Genomic DNA, 15,168 nt, shown 5'->3' with positions numbered 1-15,168 from the left:
TTTCATCACCAGAATGTTCTTCTTAAAGTATAATTCTGATCAATCACTCTCTTGGTCAAGAGCTTTTATTTATCCCCATTAGTAATTATAGTATCCACATTCTGTATTTTGGCATTCAAGACCCTCTTGATGTCTCATCTCCCACATCTGTCCTAATAATTTGCCATTCCATATACAAACTGGAGTAGTTGTCAAGTACACGCTGTAATTTCTTATCTCTGTTCCTTTGCTGAAGGCAGTGTTATGCTTCAAATGGTGCATTCTTCCTCCCATCTGTTGATAGCCTACCTGTGAATAAAAGAAGTTTAAATGTCACTAACTCCATGAAGCCTTACTGATTTGCCCAAACATTGTGGTTTCTCCCTCACATGATACTATTATTCCTATCTAATAAAGGAGGAAGTTAAGAAATTAATCAGAGCCAAAGTCCAGAATCTATTTCCTCTTAGAATCTGCTCTACAAAATCTCACCGCAAACCAAGCACCTCATATAAAATCCATCACTCACATACAGTCTCACCACCAGTATAAAATAACTCAGCTTTCACTTTCAAAATAGCAATTTCATTGATGTATAATTTATGTGAAAAAAGATCCATTATAAGTGTAGCATTCCATGAGTTTTGACATATATAGCCATCACCACAATCAAGATATAGAAAATTTCCATCATCTCAAAAGGTTTCCTTATGCCCCTTTCCTGTCAATCCTCATCTCCCACCCTGGCCCCTAGCAACCACTATAATTTCTGTCACTATACACTAAGTTTCCTGTGTTCAGACTTTCATATAAATGGAATCATATAGTATTCTTTTATATCTGGCTTTTTTGCTCAGCATACTGCTTTTGGGGATTCAATTCTGTTGTTGCACATATCAGTAGCTTGTCTTTTTCTCGCTGAGTCCATTGTAGGGATATACCACAATATGCTTACCCATTCGCCTATTGATGGACATTTAGTTTATTCCCATATTTTGGCTATTACACATAAAGCTGCGTAAATATTCTTGAACAAGATTTTTTATGAACGTGTTTAATTTCTCTTGGGTAAATATCTAGAGATGGAATTTTTGTGTTTTATGGCATGTTTAATTTTATGAGAAACTTCCCAATCTTTTCTAAAGTAGTGTATCATTTTGCACTCCCAGTAACTACATATGAGCTCCTCTTCAAGACTTGGTAGCATCATTCTTTTTAATTTTGGCCATCCTGGTGGATATGTATTGGATTTCATTATAGCTTTATTTTTCATTTCCTTGATGATGTTGAGCATCTTTACTGTGCTTATTGGCTATTTATTTACCTTCTATCAGGTCGTTTTCTTATCAAGTTGTGAAGACAACAGGTATTGGGCTGGCCAACAAAGTTCCTTTGGTTTTTAAGTAAAAATAAAAAGCACATTTTTTCATTTTCACCAAGAAATTTATTGAACAATGTATTCACCGTTTCGTGTCAGTACCTTCTGCCATTTTTCAGGCAACTTCATAATTCCATCTTCCCAAAAATTTTTATCTTTTTGAGCAAAGAACTGTTCCAGATGCCTTTTACAGTCTTCCAGGGAATTGAAATTTTTTCCATTAAGAGAATTTTGTAAAGACCGAAATAAATGGAAATCCGAAGGTGCAACATCTGGTGAATATGGCGGATGAATCAGAACTTCCCAGCCAAGCTGTAACAGTTTTTGCCTGGTCATCAAAGAAACATAAGGTATTGAGTTATCTTCATGGAAGATTATGCAGTTTCTGTTGACTAATCCTGGACGCTTTTTGTCGAGTGCCGCTTTCAGTTGGTCTACTTGGGAGCAGTACTTGTCGGAATTAATCGTTTGGTTTTCTGGAAGGAGCTCATAATAGAGGACTCCCTTCCAATCTCACCATATACACAACATCACCTTCTTTGGATGAAGACTGGCTTTTGGTGTGATTGGTGGTGGTTCATTTCACTTGCCCCACGATCTCTTCTGTTCCACATTATTGTACAGTATCCACTTTTCATCACTGTCACAATTTGTTTTTAAAAAGGAACATTTTCGTTACCTTTAAGTTAGAGAATCCCATGCGGAAGTATGGTCAAGAAGGTTTTTTTCGCTTAGCTTATGTGGACCCAAATATCAAAGCAATTAACATAACCAAGCTGGTGCAAATGATTTTCAGCACTTGATTTGGATATTTTGAGTATGTCAGCTATCTCCGGCGTGGTATAATGTTGATTGTTCTCAATGTCTCGATTTGATCCCTATCAACTTCAACTGGTCTACCCGACCGTGGCGCATCATCCAGCAAAAAATCTCCAGCCTGAAACTTTGCAAACCATTTTTGACACGTTGGATCAGTCACAGCACCTTCTCCATACACTGCACAAATTTTTTGGGTTTCAGTTGCATTTTTACCTTTCTTGAAATAATAAAGCATAATATGCCAACAATGTTGCTTTTTTTCTTCCATCTTCAATATTAAAATGGCTACACAAAAGTTCACCAATTTTGATTCTTTTTTAAATGCACACTGATATGACAGCTGTCACAATACAATCTAACAAAATTGTTTTGAATGAAGTTAAAGACAACCAAGTGCTACAAGAGCCATCGTATGGAAAACACCGAACAAACTTTTTGGCCACCCCAATATTTTCTTTACTCACCACTGAGAATATTTCTGATACCAGATGTGTGGATTTTTCCCCACACTGACCAATTCTCTGACACCTGCTTAGTATCCTAACATTTCAACTCAATTCTGACACTAATCAGAGTTAGTGAATACTCCATAGTTTAAGGGCTCAATCTCACAAGACTGCTCCCCACTTCAGATGCCAATCACAAGTAGTGGGTCCCAGGTTACCTGCATCTTCTATCTGGCTTGGCTACAAATCAGAGGTTCCCATGATCCTCTTCTTAGGTTTGATAATTTGCTAGAGTGGCTCATAGAACCCAGGTAAAGAGTTTACTTACTATTGCCAATTTATTACAAAGGATACAAATGAACAGCCAGATGAAGAGATAAATAGGAGGAGGTCTGGATGGGTCCTGAATACTCCGCTTTTGTCTTTGTAGAGTTGGGGTGTGCCACCCTCCTGGCACATGGGTGTGTTCACCAACTCTGTACTTTTGGGATTTTTAATGGAGGCTTCATCATATAGACATGATCAATAATTAACTCAATTTCCAACCCCTCTCCCGTCTCCAGAGAATGGGGTGCAGAGCTGAAAGTTCCAAGCTTCTAATCATGGCTTGGTCTTTCTAAAGCCCCCATCTAGGAGCCCACCTCATTAGAACAAAAGTTGTCTCTATAACCTAGAAATTTCAAGGGATTTAGAAGCTCTGTGTCAAAAACTGGGATCAGAAATCAAATATTAGCAGGAACAGGAGGCAGAGACCAATATATAGTATATATTTCTTATTATTTCACAAGTTGTAAGAGTTACTAATATATGAGTGCAAATCTTTGGTCATATATGTGTGTGTGTGTATATATATATATATATATTTAATAATGTCTTTTGAAAAGCAAAAGTTGTAAATTTCTATATGATCCACTTACCAGTTTTTCTTCTGTGACCTAAGAAATATATTCCCATCCCTAGAGAACAAAGATATTTTCTTCTAGAATTTTTTAAAACATAGTTTTTTACATTTATAGCTATTTTAGTTAATTTTCATGTGTGTTGTGAGGTAAGATTGAGGTTTATATTTTTCTATATGGCAATCCAGTTTTCCATTATTATTTGTTAAAAAGTATCCATTCCGGGCTTCCCTGGTGGTGCAGTGGTTGAGAGTCCGCCTGCCGATGCAGGGGACACGGGTTCGTGCCCTGGGCCGGGAAGATCCCACATGCCACGGAGTGGCTGGGCCCGTGAGCCATGGCCGCTGAGCCTGCGTGTCCGGAGCCTGTGTTCCGCAACGGGAGAGGCCACAACAGTGAGAGGCCCGCATACCGCAAAAAAAAAAAGTATCCATTCCCCTATTAAATTACCTTCACCCCTTTATTCCAAATGATTTGGTGTTACATTAATGAATCTATTTCTGTACTCTCTTCCATTATTCTATATGTTTGTTCTTATGCCAATACCACACTGTCTTAATTACTCTACTTTTAAAATAAGTCCTCAACTTTGGGCTTATAGTCCACTAACCTCTCTTTGTGTGTAGACCTGCCACTCTCCAGTCTATTCCCTTCTTGATTACCAGAGTTAACTTTGAACAGGATGTTTGTCTGGCTTTTATAGATCCCTTCTTTACAGTGTAGTTTTAGAATCAGCTTGTCAATTTCTACAAGAAAGCTTTCTGAGGTGCTAATTGAGATTATGTTGAATATATAGACCAATATGAGTAGAAATTACATCTTAACAATATTATGTCTTTCTGATCCATGAATATGGCATACCTTTACATCAGTTTAGATCATTAGTTTTTGTCAATAATGGTTTACAGTTTATAGTGTACAGATCTGGCGTGTATTTTGATTAAATTTACCCCTAAATGTTTAAATATAGTAATAATTAAAATTTCAAGTTCTAGTTTTTCATTGTCAGCATATACAACTGCAATTGATTTTTTATAGTCCCCTTGTATCCTGTGGACTTGCTAATTTGCTTATGAATTATAATATTGGTAATTTTTAGTAGATCCTTAGGATTTTCAATGTACATAATCTGGATTTTGTTGTCTTAGAGTAAGAATGATTTTTTTACATATTTTTACCTCTCTCCATGCCTTTTGTTCCTTTTCTTTTTTTTTAATTTTTGCCTTATTGCACTGGATATAACCTCCTTTGCAACGTGGAATAAAAGGGGTATGAGCAAGCATTCCCTTCTTGTTTTAAATATTAGGGGAAAATTTTAATTTCTAATCATTGAAGATATTAGCTGAAGGCTTTTTGTGGACACCATTTATTAGATTAAAGAAGCTCATTTCTATCACTAATTTATAAGTGGATGTCAAATTTTGTTAAATGCTTTTTTTTTTTTAACATCTATTGAGATAATCATGTGGTTTTCCTCCTTTGTTAATATGATGAATTACATTGACTGATTTTCAAATCTTGAACTAACCTTGCATTCTTGGGGGAAGATGTAGTTGGTCATGGTGTAGTAACCTTTTTAGAGATTGTTGGATTTGTCTTGATAATATTTTGCTGAGGGTTTTTATGTCTATATTCATAAGAGATTCTTGTAATATCTGTGTCTTACCTTGCTATCAAGGCAGAGCTAGCTTTATAAAATAAGTTGGCAAGTGTTTCCATATCTTCTATTTCCTGAAAGAGTTTATGTAGTTTTTGTATTATTTCTTCCTTTAATGATTGACAGAATTCATACTGCAGCCATTTGGGCCTGGGATTTTCTTTATTGTACCTGCAAATTGAAATGCTTTAATCGGTATACGGCTACTCAGAATTTCTGTTTTTTCTTGGATCACTTTGGATAATTTTTTGTCTTCCAAGTAGTTTGCCTGCTTGATTAAGTTGGCAAATCTATTGGCATAAATATAGTCCTAATATCTGTTTATTATTCTTTTGTTATTTCTAGGACCTGTTGTGATGGCTCCTCTTCCATATCCAATAGAGGTAACCTTGTTCTCTCTGTCTCTTCCTCTCTCTCTCTTAAATGTCTCTTAGTATGTCTCATATATCTAGAGTTCCTCAATTTTATTGTTTTTTTTAAAAAATAGCTTTTGATTTTATGATTTTCCCATTTATTCATTCCTTTTATTTTACTGAATACAAGATTCAAATTATAAAAATACAATGTGATACAGACAGGATTTCATTGGTAGCAGGAGATTTAAATTTATTTCTCAGAAAAGTGTCAATTAAAAAGATGAAAAATAAGTAGAGGCATAGAAGAACCAAATAACAATAATTTATGTCTAATTGAGTATAAATAAATAAATATCAAACTCTTCAAAGAAACAGAGCATATACCTTCTTTTAAAGCCTCCTAGTATATTAAAAATATGTATTATGCATGTCAAAAACTAAATACCTTTCTAAAAGTAGAAAGAATAAAGACAACATTTTCTGTTCCATAAAACAATAAAACTAGAAAACAGGGGCTTTTCTGGTGCCGCAGTGGCTAAGAATCTGCCCGCCAATGCAGGGGACATGGGTTCGAGCATTGGCGGGCAGATGGGTTCGAGCCCTGGTCCGGGAAGATCCCACATGCCTCAGAGCAACTAAGCCCGTGCACCACAACTACTGAGCCTGTGCTCTAGAGCCTGTGAGCCAGAACTACTGAAGCCTGTGCTCCTGGAAGACAGTAAATAAATAAAAAGAAGACAGTAAAATAATTATTATCAGTAGCTTATCCAAATACTACATGAGAATAGAGAAATATCCAGGACTTTGGTGGAAATTAGAGTCATAAGAGACTATAATGAGTCAGACTCTATTTGAAAATATAAATGTAATTTTTATATTTATTTATTTATTTATTTATTTTTGTGGTACGCGGGCCTCTCACTGTTGTGGCCTCTCCCCTTGCGGAGCACAGGCTCCAGACGCGCAGGCTCAGCGGCCATGGCTCAGGGGCCCAGCCGCTCCGCGTCATGTGGCATCTTCCCGGACCGGGGCACGAACCCTCATCCCCTGCATCGGCAGGTGGACTCTCAACCACTGTGCCACCAGGGAAGCCCCTAAATGTAATTTATAAGTATAAATTATTGAAAATGAATTTAGAAAGATAGAAATTCTAAAGAAACCAATTACCATAGTAGAGAGAAAGTTATTAAAGAACATCATGACAAAACGCACCAGGACAAGATATAACAGAGGTGAATTCCATTGGATCATTAAATAAAGATAATCTAAAATGCTACAAACTCTTCCTGAGCCTAAAGGAAGAGTTGTAATTGAAGGTTCAGTCACAAAGCAAGTTTACTGTTGTCTGCTGCCGTCCTCTGAAATTTGCTTAATGAGCCTGCTTTTTCTTTTTTAATCTCTGTCCATGGAGCAGTACCATGACTTTTCTGGTCACACTGAAATAATAAAATATTACATTAATTTAGCAATTAGAACGTCCATGCTTAAGTAAAATGGATACTCTGATTTTCTTGTATTCCTCTCTCCTCAAGGAAGAGATTACTGCTGATAGACACTTGTAAGCAATGAGAAGGAGGAGGCTGGTGTCTTTCTACTGTAGCTAGTTCTAGGCTACTAATTTTTTGCAAGTTCTTCTGAGTGTTCTGTCTTACCACGCATTTAGGTTGTTGCTATCTCTCACTTTAGGGCCTTGACCAAAGTGTCTGTTGTTATACTGTGACATAGGAATGATTCAATAAAATTCACTAAATGAATAATTCCAGTGAAAGAAATTATATGATTATTTATAAAGATAATAAAAATGCAGTTTAAAAAAACCAATATTTATTTAATTTTTAAAAATAAAGTAGGATTGGATAGATGATTTCTTAACTTGATAAAATAAATCTATCTCAGCTTCCAAACCAGTGAAATAATTAACATGTCCATTAGTGTAGTGGTAACCACTCTCACCACTATTATTTAACTTAGTCTGAAGGTTTCAAGCTCAACAATTAGGTAAGAGAAAGAAATGAGAGATATAAAACTGGAAAGCAAAAGGTAAAATAATTCCTTTTCTCAATAGATGATGTATCATACCTGAAAAATCCAAAGAATCAAAATAATTTCCAAACAGTAAGAAAACCAGTAATATCACTGAGGGCTGTTTTTCTATAAAAATAATAACCAAAATTAATAGGATTTTTATGTAGTAACATAAACACCAATTTGAAAATATAATTGAGAAAAAGATTCAGTTACAGAAAAAAACATAATATTTAGTAACAAACTTATAAGGAATATGAAAGACATATGCAAAGAAAGCTCTAATATATTAATAAGATGCCAAAATTATAACTGAAAAAAGAAAAGGCATTTTCTATTTTTCTATGCTTGAGTGGGAAGACATAAAATCACAAGAGTATTATTTTCTCTAACCTAATCTGAAAATTTACTTAATTTTAATAAAATAGTAATAATTATCTTTTTAGAATGCATAATATGATTCTGAACTTTATGTGAAAAAAAGAGTAGTAATGAACTGGCTATGTTACACATAATGGAATAGTATAAATACTACAGAATTTAAAACAGTTGGCAAGGCAAAAAGATCAGTAAGACTAAATAGAGCCCAGAAAAAGATACAATTTATTAATAAATGATTTTAGCATCTAGTGAACAGATGAATTATTCAGCAAATTAGGCTGGAGCACCTAAGTGGATAACTAAAACAAATTAAAAGATTTAAATATAAAAAGTGAAAGCAGAAATATACTGGAAGAAACATGAAAGACTTTTTAAAAAATCTTGGAAAGAAACAGCTTGTTAGAGATAATATAAAACATTTAAGCTGTAAAAGAAAGGATATATAACTACATAAAATAAAATAAATATGAGAAGATTAAATGAATAAAAATAAATACAATTGACAAAGGATGGATTTTCTGAGTACATATAGTTTTCCTAAAAAATAAACTTCAGAAAAAGTAAATGTGAGACAAGACCATGAATAAATAGTATATAGAAGGGGAAATGCGAATTACTCTTAAACATATAAAATGGGCCTAAATTTCACATATAATAAAAGAAAAGAAAATTGAAGCTATAAGGAGAAAATGTTCATGTGTAAGATTGGCAGAGATTTTTGAAAAAAATCTTTTTGAAAAAAATGATACAGTGTAGGTGAGCAGGGAAATGAGCAGTTATCGGTAGAAATGTAAATTGTGACAATTCTGTGGAGGGCAATTTGTAATATCTATCAAAATGAAAAAAATACACATGCTTTCACCACCGATATTGCCTCTAGAAATTCATCCTCAAGCTATACTCACATGGGTCAAAATAATCTATGCCTAAGGATATTAACCTCAGTGATCTTTATAGCTGCAAAAGGGTGGATGTAAGCTAATTTTCTAATAAGGCACTACTTATTTTAATTATGGTATATCCATGTAGCCATTAAAAAGGATGAGGAAGTTTTATGTATATTGATATAGAATGAGCTCTAGGATAAATTACTATTATATGATCATGTAATATTATTATGACATATTAGCAACTTATTGAACCATGCACGTAATGCCACATTATTCATGGTGAATGGGAGATGACTTTTCTCTGTATGCCCTTTTGTACCTTTTGAATTTTGTAGCATTTGAATATTCAGTGCTCACAATGACTGTTTAAGACCGTAATACCCATTCTACAGATAAGGCAACTGAGGCTCAGAAAGGCTAACTAATGTGCCCAATATCATAGGATTAGTAACCCATTTGCCACCTGGAAACCAGGTCTGTCTAACTTCAAAGTCAATCATAACCAAGGTTTGGCCAAGTTCAACTGAGCATCACATTTAACTAAGTTTAAATAGATGTTAACCATTTCTCCACCTCAGTGAGCTACATAGCACAACTTCTTTTTAAATACCAACTTTGATATAAATTAGCTAACTCTATTACTAGAGTTTGTGATTTTATGTACATGAAATCTCGTTCTCCTGAAAGATCCAATTAAGATTACATGAAGGTTTACAACAGTCCTGCTGTGTAGATGGTTCAATATTCCGACAACAAACTAGATAAACATTTTGCCAATCACTAATTAAAAAGCTGGCTCTAAGTACAATAATCTGGAGTCAGTTTGCATTCACATTTCTATTAAAGGCTAATGAATGCACAGCTAAACTAATTTAGTCAAATTGTTTCTTCATTGTGTTCAAAGTTAAAACTAACAATTCAGCTTTAGCCCTGAGTCTTTTAAATTATTTTTTCCTCCCCTATTGAGTAAAAGTCTAATTAAAAGCTTTTAGTCTTTCACATTGTGCAGGCTGCTAAGTGATATTGTTTAGTCTGCAGGGATTCAATTATTACTTGGCTTAAAAATATACATTTCCACAAGGATTTTTTTAACCCACTTTGCCTGGAAGGTTTTGTGCTCTAAAATTTAATCTGATAACAAGATTATTAAATTGTGAAACAAAAAAATTATCTTTGGTGTGAGATTTTATTTGTATTTGGTGTGGAATTTTAACTCAGCTCTAAGATTTACTATTTGCTGTGAGGTTCAAGTCAGGTGGAGTGGAGGTATAAAAAGTATCCAAAACACTATGTAGTAGGTGTGAGTTTAACTCTGCATATTCACGAACAGGACTAGTTATATAATTTGCAGGGCCTAGTACAAAATGAAAATGTGGGGTCCCTTGATCAAAAACCAGGAATTTCAATATGGCAACAACAGATCTCTAAACCAAGCACAAGGCCTTTCTGACCATGGGTCCCTGTGTGTGCCAGTGAAGCCAGCTCTGTTCTCAAGTGCAGAGTGTAGAAATCTCACATTATGTTATTATTACTTTTAAGATGAAGATGATTCCCCCATCCCATTCTACTAGATGACAGACACGCCCACATTCTCAAGCACCCCAGCTTAAAGGTCAGAGGCCTCATAGACAGTGAAGGGTCCTGGTCTCTAGTCTGCACTGGTTGCCACTGAAATGTTTCTGGTCCAAGCCCACTGTTCTGTTTCTGTTGCCGAAGATACCTGACTGGCCTGGGAACGTGGTGCCTAGCATTCAACCTTTCTAGCTACACCAAATTTGTAATCGAAATCAATACATTTGAGAGTGAACGGGGGCCCTACTGACTTAATGGACCTATAAGGGGCCTGTCCAGGCGAACCGTACTGTGTAGTCACCCTCATACAGCCATTTACTCCTGAAGTCCAGCCATGTCTCCAGGCACCAGGAGGGACTGGGCTGGGACTTCCACACTTAGCTGAACCTCTATACCTCCATCTTCTCCATGGGCTGAGGGAAACTCTCCTCTCTGCCACCTGATGTGTAAAACCCAGCATACAGAGGACAATCAATTCAAATTAATCTGAACTGCCTATTATTTTCTTCCATTCTCCTTCTAATAAAGTAGTCAGAGATAGTCTCTCACTTGGGTCTTTCTAGCTATTTAACTTCCCAGCAGGACAGTTGGGCTGTAGGTAGCCAGAAATTTTAAATACAGTAAAACCAACCCACCAGCCAAGCAACCAAACAGAAACCCCTAGTATTATTGAAGAATGGAAGTTTTAATTTTTTAATAACAAATGTATAAACTTAAAAAACAAACTAAAAATGTGAAAATATTTTTGTAGAAAATGTTTCCTAAAAACGTAACCATTTCCCTGTTTTCTAAAAGCATGTATACTGTATATAATAGATTTGTCCTTTGGTTGGGTCATTATATGAATTAGAATAGAGCTGCTAGAAACATATGCTCTGGAGCTTGACCACCTGGATAGGAATCCTAGCTTAGCTGTAAGACCTTGGACGAGTTACTTAAATTCTTTGTGTCTCAGATTCGTCATCTTCAAATGGGGATACTAACAGTTCCCATGTCATAGTACTATGGTGAGCATTACCTCATAATTTATATATAAAGTAGTTTGAACAGCACTAGTCAATAAATATGAATAGCTAGAATTAATATACTTGATAAAATAACTCAGAGGCATTTGTGCCTCCAATAAATGATCCCATTCTGCAGTCGTAAGTCTGCTTTAAAATAAAAATAATGTGTCAGTGTTTCAAATATCAGACACCATTTATTACTATCCTTAAAAAATGTGTACATCATAGCAGCATGTTGTTTCTTTGCTGCATAACTCTTCTAGTTGTTTTCTAATCAGGTGTGCCCGATTTTCTTAGAGTTGTGCCCAAAGTAATAATAGGTAGGTTCAGAGTAAAACTGAGGGGCTATCCTAATAGTAGAGTAGATCAGTTTTATTAGGTGGCCTTTTCAGACCTTGATTTGAGTTGATTAAAATGTTTTGTTTTGTTTTTTGCTTCTCTCCAGATGCTTGATCATACTCTCAATAATTGAGATGGCTAATTAATGGGCCACTAGTTAAGCGAGCATTATACTATCTCACAGGTTTGTTGTGAAGATGAAATAATATATTGTATATGAAAATTTTTTGTAGACACCATAGTGATACATACGTTCAGGGTTTTATTACTGCTGATTTACATGCTAATATTATTAGATGTAGAACTCAAGGAAATATTAAACTTATATGTAATAGTCAATGCAATCCCTATCAAAATTCCAATGGCATTTTTTTCACAGAAATAGAGAAAAATCCTAAGTTTTGTATAGAACCAAAAAAGACCCTGCATAGCCAATGCAGTCTTAAAAAAGAAGAGCAAAGCTGGAGGCATCACACTTCCTGATTTCAAACTATATTACAAAGATGTAGTTTTGTACCATCAAAACAGTAATGGTATTGGCACAAAAATAAGCATATAGATCAATTGAACAGAATAGAGAGCCCAGAAATAAACCCATCAGAATAAGCTCAATTAATTTTTGACAAAGGAGCCAAGAATATACAATGAGGAAAGGATAGTCTCTTCAAAAAATAGTGTTGGGAAAAGTGGACAGTCACACACAGAAGAATGAAACTGGACCACTCACGCACCATGCACAAATTAACTCAAAATGGATTAAAGACTCAAAATAAGACCTGAAACCGTAAAACGTCTAAAAGAAAGCATAGGTAATAAGTAACTTGACACCCATCTTGGCAATGATTTTCTGCATTTGACACAAAAAGCAAAGACAACAAGCAAAAATAACTTTTTTCCCTTTACTCATTCCACTTCCCTATTCAGTGTCCTTGATCTGGGCTTTCTTTTTCTTAATTAATCTCTTCAATTTTTCTCAAAAATCCGAATTGTATGAAGAAAGCCAGAATTTTTAAAGTTATAATGTGAATACAGTTTACAATCTTATTCGACCACAGGTTACATTAGCATAATGGACCTGTGAAGACCTTGTCACCCTTTTACACTCAGATAGTTGCAGAAAACTCACTTCCCCAGCCTGAGAGAAGCCCCTCTCCACTGGAGTTGGCAGGTCCTCAGACAACAACTTATACAACCTTGATTTCAACATCAAGCCTTAATCACTCATGTTTCTCATTTAAAGCTTGTAATGATAGTAATTAGGTAAATGACTGTTATTGTGTTTCCCACTCATTACCTTAACCAACTTTTCAAAGAAAAAGAGAAACATAGAGAATCCTGCAATTTACCCTTATGGGAGTTTTTACACAACCTTAGTTTCAGTTTCAATGAGATGAAACATTCAGATAGAAACCTTTAGGGAGTAGTTAATGGCCAAAATGAATTCCCCTTATTACCCCCACTAAGTTGTCAACTTGCTAGCATAAGACTATCTCAATAACAGTAAAATTAAAAGTGTAACTGAATGAGATGTCAGTACAGAAGAACAAACTGGTGAAACTTTCTATTTAAACTCAATTTTCAATAGTCTGTTAAGTTCTTAAGTCTTCGGGGAGCTATCATTTTGCTGAAAAAAGATCATATTCATGATTGTCTAGTTTTCATTTGTATCACTTCAGTCCCTTAAAAAGAATTTTGTCTTAAACAGTCACTTTCTGTTTTCACAGAAAATCTAGCTTTCCCTGGATTTTTCATAACTGCCTTTTCAAAGTGCATCCCACCCCCACAGGAAGTCATGACACTATTCTGAGATACTTTAAAGTCCAAAGTAATGATGTCAGAGGGAAGGACTTCATGAACACAAGAATATTTTTCCAGAGAGGCACTCCCCAACTATCTTCTCTCTCTCTCTTTCTCTTATTAGTTTGAAATCTGGAAGGATCTAGAAAAGTTCTGTCAGCTCACCGAGGGGCCAATGAAACTAATAAAGTTGTTTAAAGCTCTGGTCCCAGCCAGAGGCAGAACTGAAACTAGAATTTAGGCCTCTACCACTCTTTTTGTTACCAGGTCCAGGCTCGCTGTTTGACAGGCCAATAAATAGAGAGACGAGGTGTTGGGGCAATAAATAGCAACTTTATTCAGAAAGCCAGCAGACTGAAAAGATGGTGGACTAGTGTCCCAAAGAGCCACCTTACCTGAGTTAGAATTCAAGCTTCTCTTATACTAAAAGGGAGAGAGATGTGGAAGGTTGCTGCAAACTTCTTGGTGCTGGAATCCTTTGTTCTTGCATCTGTCCATGTAGGTCTGATCATAATGTTCCTGTAAATCTCCAACAGAACAATTGTTATCTTCTGTTCTGCAACTTTTTATCCTTATATGAATGGAAAAGTGTTATATCTTTAAAGGTCAGAGCCTTGAGAATGGACTATCATGTATATTTCAAGCTATAGGCAGCATTCTTTTACAGAGGTGCAAAGCCAGCATGACTAAGCACAGGCAACAGAGCACAAAGCTCAAGGAATAGATCCAATATGGAGTCAGGTTCGTTCTTTGCTGTTACATTTTTATTAAACCACCTGTAAGATGATTTTTTGCTTTTCTCATTATTCTTTCTCTATGCTTTTGTTCTTTTCTTCTTGAATCAAGACTGATAATTTCTTATTTCATTGACATTTATATTGCTTTATTCTCTTCATGTTTTTCTCTTTCAAGACTTTTTGGATCTTCCATTTCAAAATATCTGTTGAATGAATGAATGAATTGAATGAATTAATACCCAAGAGCAGGGTAGCAGTGGTAGTGCAGTGTCTAGGAATATGTATATAATCCTCTCTTCACTGGTGTCTTCTTGCATGGTGCTCAGTTTTACATTATGTGAGGGGTATAAACTCTGAGTGTTTCTTAGCATTTCTTTTATTAAACTAACAGCTTTTTTCAAGTCAAAAAATCAAAATTTGCTCCTGTAACAAATTACCATAAAATTAGTGGCTTAAAACAAATTTATTATCTCACGGTGTGTAAGCCAGATGTCTGAGTGGGTTCAGCTTAGTCCTCTACTCTGGGTCTCACAAAGCTGAAATCAAGGTGTCAGCAGCCTGAGCTCTTATCCAGAGGCTCTGGGAGAGAATCTGCTTTGACTTCTTCAAGTTGTTGGCAGAATTCATGTCTGTGCAACACTGGGACTTAGGTCCCCATTTCCTTGCTGAATTTCAGCTACAGCTTCCCTTACCGCCTTAAGGCTGCCTGCATTCCTTGTCACTCTATCTTCGAGCCAGCATGTTGAGTCCTTGTCACACTTTGAATCTCTCTGACTTTGCTGCTGCATCTCTTCTGCCTCAGCCAGAGAAAATTTTCTGTTTTTAAGGGCTCATGTAATTAGATTGAGGCCAGTGAGATAATACAGGATAATCTACCTATTTTAAA

This window comes from Pseudorca crassidens, chromosome 13, assembly GCF_039906515.1.
Source record: "Pseudorca crassidens isolate mPseCra1 chromosome 13, mPseCra1.hap1, whole genome shotgun sequence".
NCBI classification, from domain to species: domain Eukaryota; kingdom Metazoa; phylum Chordata; class Mammalia; order Artiodactyla; family Delphinidae; genus Pseudorca; species Pseudorca crassidens.
The sequence above is the reverse complement of the archived record's forward strand: the minus strand, read 5'-3'. Positions refer to the sequence as shown.